General features: G+C 40.9%; 1 protein-coding gene and 1 pseudogene across 1 annotated transcript in view; one reads left to right on the top strand and one right to left on the bottom strand.

Annotated features, from left to right (window-relative positions):
* LOC116702707 (germ cell-specific gene 1-like protein) overlaps nt 1-2679 on the top strand; it is an 11711-nt pseudogene extending 9032 nt beyond the window's left edge.
* A 2304-nt stretch (nt 2680-4983) lies between these two features.
* The window catches only part of LOC116702712 (protein NATD1), a 2121-nt gene continuing 1432 nt past the window's right edge, over nt 4984-5672 (bottom strand). Inside the window, exon 3 of the mRNA XM_032537080.1 lies at nt 4984-5672. This exon is cut by the window's right edge and continues 326 nt beyond it. The gene's annotated coding sequence lies outside the window, so the exon portion shown is untranslated.

The raw sequence follows: 5672 nt of genomic DNA, 5'->3' as shown, positions 1-5672 counted from the left end.
CACACACACTCCTCTATTCCCCCCATCCCCTGACTCCCAGTCCCATCCCCCCCTGTGGTTATGAGTTAATCCCAAGAAAAGAAGCTGTGGAGAGGCAGACTGCTGGATGAGAGGGCCAGGATCTGACAGAGAGGCCACTTCACCTCAAACAGAGTCTGTTTGAATATATCACATCCCAGTTCAGTTTTAGCAATACAGTTTTACTGTCAGTAAATATTTGTTTCCCCTGAAGATCTATCTGAACATAGTGGAGCATTTTGCAGCTAAAAAGACCTTTAGTAGTTGGTAGAGACCAAAAACAGAACGAAATGAGAGAGAATGGTGGGCTTGCATTCTATAGTTGGACACAAATACTCCAAATGAATGATCATGTTGCTCTGTAACAGCTGGATGTGGAAATAACTGTTTGCTAATGATTTCAACATATCAATTTACAACTTCATTGTTGTGTTCACAACTTGTTTTTGAGAGTAGATGGCGGTCGGCATGCCGCCATCTTAGAGAAGGAGGCAGGAGTGCTGACACGGAAACTAAGCAAATGTTCTGCTGCAGACGGGGGCAGCAGCTAAAAGTATTTTAGACACCAACAACAATCAACATCAGTTTAAGTGTACAACATATATAATATATTTTCGCCCCTTCGCCTTGGCGTCAGACAGCCCATTACAACGAACTGAAGCCGTTATATCGCTCTGTTCAAAGCCACCAGACACCTTTCCCTAAAAACTCTCAAAACATGGGAGTTGCTAGTCTACTGCTGCCTGGATCAGTTAGTTAGTTAGTGTTACAGCGTTCGCCCCATGTAGACTGAGTCCTTTGCAGCAGCCCGGGGTTTGAGTCCGACCTGCAGCCCTTTGCTGCGTGTCACCCCCCCCCCCCCATATGAAGGGAAAATAAATAAAGGGAAAAAGGCCTCAAAAAATAATTATTAGAATGTAACTTTAGGCAGCTTTTCATTTTGTTCCCCACGCTGCATGGTTTGGTTAATTACCCAGTTTGAGTTTTGGTAATGTGTGTGTTTTACATTTGATTTTATTGGTAGATGTGTTGCATGTTTCAACAGTTATTATTTGCAGGAGTTTGTGGATTTGCCGTGTTTTTGAGGAGCAGCTGTGATTGTCAGGACCATACCCCCCCCCCCCCCCCCACTGCTCATGATTGGCCACATGATCTAATGATGTGTTGGTTATAGGTGGATGCAAAACAGGTGTGGAAGTGGAAAAAAATAAGGACAAGAAAAGAGAATTCTGTGAGTGACTGGCCAGAGGGAGTTGTTTTTTTTAATGTCTTTTTAGTCATATTTTTTGCATTGCTGTGCAGAAGGGACCAGTTTGATTTTTAAATAAATTACTGTGAAGAAACCATCCTGTGAAGTTTTTTTTAACAGTGGAAACGTCTTGTTTTGCTGGCAACAAAGGACTTCACGCCACGGTGCAAAATAATCTTTCAAAAAAAACACCAAAGATTAGAATCCTATGCAAAACACATATTACTAAAGTAGTAAGTACTTTGTGTTGGGTAGTCAGATGTTCATAGTACTGCTCAACATGCACCGATTTGCTTTTTTTCCCAGGCCTTTGTGGGATGGTGGCCCACATGATGTTCACCACCATATTTCAGCTGGCTGTCGCTATAGGACCAGAAGACTGGAGGCCCAAGACCTGGGACTACAGCTGGTCTTATGTGTAAGCACTATTTATATCTACTGAAAAATGTACAGTCGTTTAAAGTTTTAAATCAGCATACCAGTAAATAAACAGGATTTCTTTTTGATAGAAATGTACAGAAAAGACGAACCTTTGTTTTTTGGTGTTGATTTGATTATGTTTATTTTAAACAGGGTAATATATATATATATATGTATATACATATATATATATATATGTAGCATATCAATTTCAGTAATACTAGATTACCATGTTCAAAATGGAGTAGGAAGAAGTTAAATTAAGCTACTTTCATACTTTATAAACAAACAATTTAATTCTTCACTTTTTTATATATGTATGCATACACACACATGCATACATACCTACTCACGAGCACATGCACACTGTTGGGTTGCCTATTTGGTAAGAGTTATTTCATTTGCAGCAGTAGGACTTTAGTCTAACGCGGTTTCCAAACCTCTTCTCAGCTTAGCGTGGGGCTCTTTCGGGACCTGCATGGGCTCTGCAGTGACGGCGCTTAACAGGTACACAAAGACCATCGTAGAGTTTAAATACAAGCGGCGGAACATCGAGAAGAGCCTGATGATCAAGCAGAAGATGATGGAGCTGGACCTCCCTGAGCAGATGTGGGACATGTACCTGACCACTGTGCCCGCTGACGCCGAGGTACAGCTAGAACTGCCGGTCAATGGCCACAAACCATCGGCAGGAAGGACATATGTGGTCGAAATGGACAATGAACCAGAACCAGAACCACAAAGAGAGGCATATTGTTAAAAATAGAGTCACTATCCCCGCCCCAATGCCACACTGGAACCATTTTCAGGGCTGATTTCCTGGACCTACATTGACACTTGTTCCTGGATTTCAATTTCTAAAACAGGGGATATAATTGTTTGTTTTGTTGCCACACATCACATGTGTTTCCAGGAGGTCAGAGCCCAGATTCTTTTTCTGGAAATAATGTGACATGTTTGGCTTTGACACAACATGCATTTCATCAAATCTTTCCATGTGATATTATTTGAGGGAGGAAGGGAAGAGGGCTGCAATTGCAAACGTCTTCACACTAATCTGCGTAGAGCTGCGGGATGTGCGAGCCGCCGCTGCTGCAACACAGATCCTCATGTCTTGTGTTGTTGTAGTTCAACTTCAGAGATCTTTTGCTGAATTGGCCTTTTTCTTATACTCAAGTTGCACAAAAGTGTGTTGTTCTATGTGACAATGTTTGGAGGTCCCCGAACCTTTAAGATGGACAGTGGCTCTCAGTGAGAACATTACTGTACCACCATGATGGATGGATTACTGAATGGGACTACTGGGCACAGGCATGGGGGTCAAGGGACTGTTCACATTCCTTACCAGAAAGTCAATCAAACTACAAAAGACACACAAAACAATCATAAAGAGATGGCAAGTGACCACAAAACACACACACACAATGACCTCAAAGGCACAACAAATCACCACAAAGACACGCAAAACAACCGCAAAAAGATGCAAAGCAACCACAAAGAGACACAACAATCTGGAAGAGACACAAAACCACAAAGCTGCACAAAACAGCCAGAAAGACGCAAAACAACCACGAGACACCCCCAAAAAACGACCAGAAAGCCATGCACAACCGCAAAAAGACGCATAACCACAAAGACACTCATGGCAACCACAAAGACACAATATGACCTACGAAGAAAAAGACAACCACAAACGATGCAGCTGTTTTGTGTCTCTATCTATATCTTTGTGTCTTGCTGTTACAGTATATGTTGGACGGTTGGGAGGTCTTTTTTTTTGCCTCATATGGTCCATGTATACCACATGCAACACATCCGAGTAGCGATCATTCTTGTGCATCTTCTATGTGTCTGGAGCCAACAACACTGAGTTTTATAATCCCGCTGTTTTTGAGGAGCAGATTGGGTTCATCTAACAACTCATATGGAGCTGAGAGGATCAGCTGGCGCTTGTTGCTATATTGATGATCTCTACTTGGCAGGGACATTTACAGTGTGTGCATATGGAAGGACATCTGCAAATATGCTTCAGAAATGGTGTTAAAAAGCTTTTTTTCCCACTTTTGATGGTGCACAATTTAGCAGCAAAATGGCCGTGTGTATTGGATTTTTTTGAAAGTTGCTAATTTTCACCATTTCCATCCATGCTCTAATTGAAATAATCATTGTATTTAATTTTAAGCCTGAAAATGTGCTTTTGAATCTACTCCCTTGAAACAGCTGCTGTGTCTTTTTGATGGGTTGTTATTGGTGTAATGGATGTTGAACATGCTGCGATTTGAGATATGAAACACTGACAGTAATAGACCACAATAAGAGCAAATGGAGTAAGCCTGACATCTATTGGATCAAAAGCATAGGATCTCAGGAGTGTGATATGTGTATTTCTAGCACGACACAGAAATGCATGTATGTGTAATTTGATCTTGGCGTTTACTTATTATTGAAGATGTAAAATAAAAGATGATAAATATTTCTCACGTGCGAAAGACACCTCCACCAAATTCAATCCAAACCTTGAGTAGTTGTTCAGTCACTTCTGGTAAAGGTGCAGATCTCTCATCATTAGTTCTGAAAGGCACCATTCATCAGACCGCTCCCCTGCAGACCACCTGACGCTGTGAGTTATTTATTTCTGCTGCTGTGGTAGCAGAAATTAGGTGGCGAGAATACAAGATTTCCTGCGTTCACCTAACCTCATCTAAGATTCTAGGCTCAATGGAAAAACGAGTTCCAGGCACAGACAAACACGATGTGCGTCCTACCGGCCCACATTGTGGATCAGGACTTAGGCAGTGTCAACAGCCAATGAAAACGCCAGGTAAGACTCAGACCGGGAACAGAACAGGTGAGCTAACAGGGAAGACTCACACATACGGTAGTGCCGGCAGATTATAGAAGTATTCCAATGAAGGCAAAAACACTGTCTGATTAAGTCATAAAACCATGAGTCTGGAAAGTTTAAAAAAAAAAAAGTTAGCAGTGAGCAGCAAGTTGTGCCAGCGTCCACTCACAGCGGCCATTCAAATACCTTCTACAATAGTATCTTGTGGTACAGGGACGCAGCAACAGGCAGAGCTGTAAAATACGTAAAATAATCATGTTTTATTGTCAAAAAATACACCTCAGAAAGACAAAGTTGTTATTTGTTGTTGTTTTTAAAGTGGACAGACATTAGCAATATCCAAACATCATGCTTTGATACATATTTCCATGTCTTGTCCCAATATTGAATTATATTGTAGGCTACTGCTTTGAGAGACAAAGAGGGGAGACCAGACAAGTTAAAGTGACGATTGATTGTTTATTATAACACAAACAGGATAACTAGTATCAGTAGTGTGAGTGAATGAAAGATGTGTGGAGAAATGACGACTGCAACAGAATAGGTGAAACGAACCCAAACCACGAGGTGTGGAGCCTGGGAGAAGGAGACGGCAGAGAGCCAAAACATGAGACATGACTTGCTTAACCCTTGTGTTGTCTTCACTGTCGGGCCCCTCTCGAATCCCTCGGGTGACCCGTGACTTATATGGGGTTTTAAAAACAATTCTGAAATTAAATTTGACTTCATAACCTAATAACAAATATTGTCTTTATCTCAATTTCCAACAATTGAGATAAGATATATGTTCAGGGAATGCAATCAGTCTTTACTAGAACACAATTAAAAATGGAAGTGTGAGTCATTTTTTTGTCATAAGGTTATAATTCATGTTAAAAATCCACTATGTGATCATTCTTATCCTGGAAAAAACATAAGTGGTCATTTTCTGAATTGAAATTGAGTCAGGAATACATGTTTATCACAGAAAATTAGGTAAGGCTGTTGGTTTTCAGGTAGAAAAATAAGTAATTTCTACCAGTTTTCTTCTTCTAAAAATTTGAGATGGGTCAATTTGACCTAATTACCATACAAGGGTTAAATAGTCTTGGTTAGGGCCTACCACCAATTAACTAACAAACCCTCCCAAACTGCCAGCTC

The sequence above is a fragment of the Etheostoma spectabile genome, chromosome 15, assembly GCF_008692095.1.
Source record: "Etheostoma spectabile isolate EspeVRDwgs_2016 chromosome 15, UIUC_Espe_1.0, whole genome shotgun sequence".
Lineage (NCBI taxonomy): Eukaryota > Metazoa > Chordata > Actinopteri > Perciformes > Percidae > Etheostoma > Etheostoma spectabile.
This window is presented reverse-complemented; position numbering and strand designations above follow the sequence as displayed.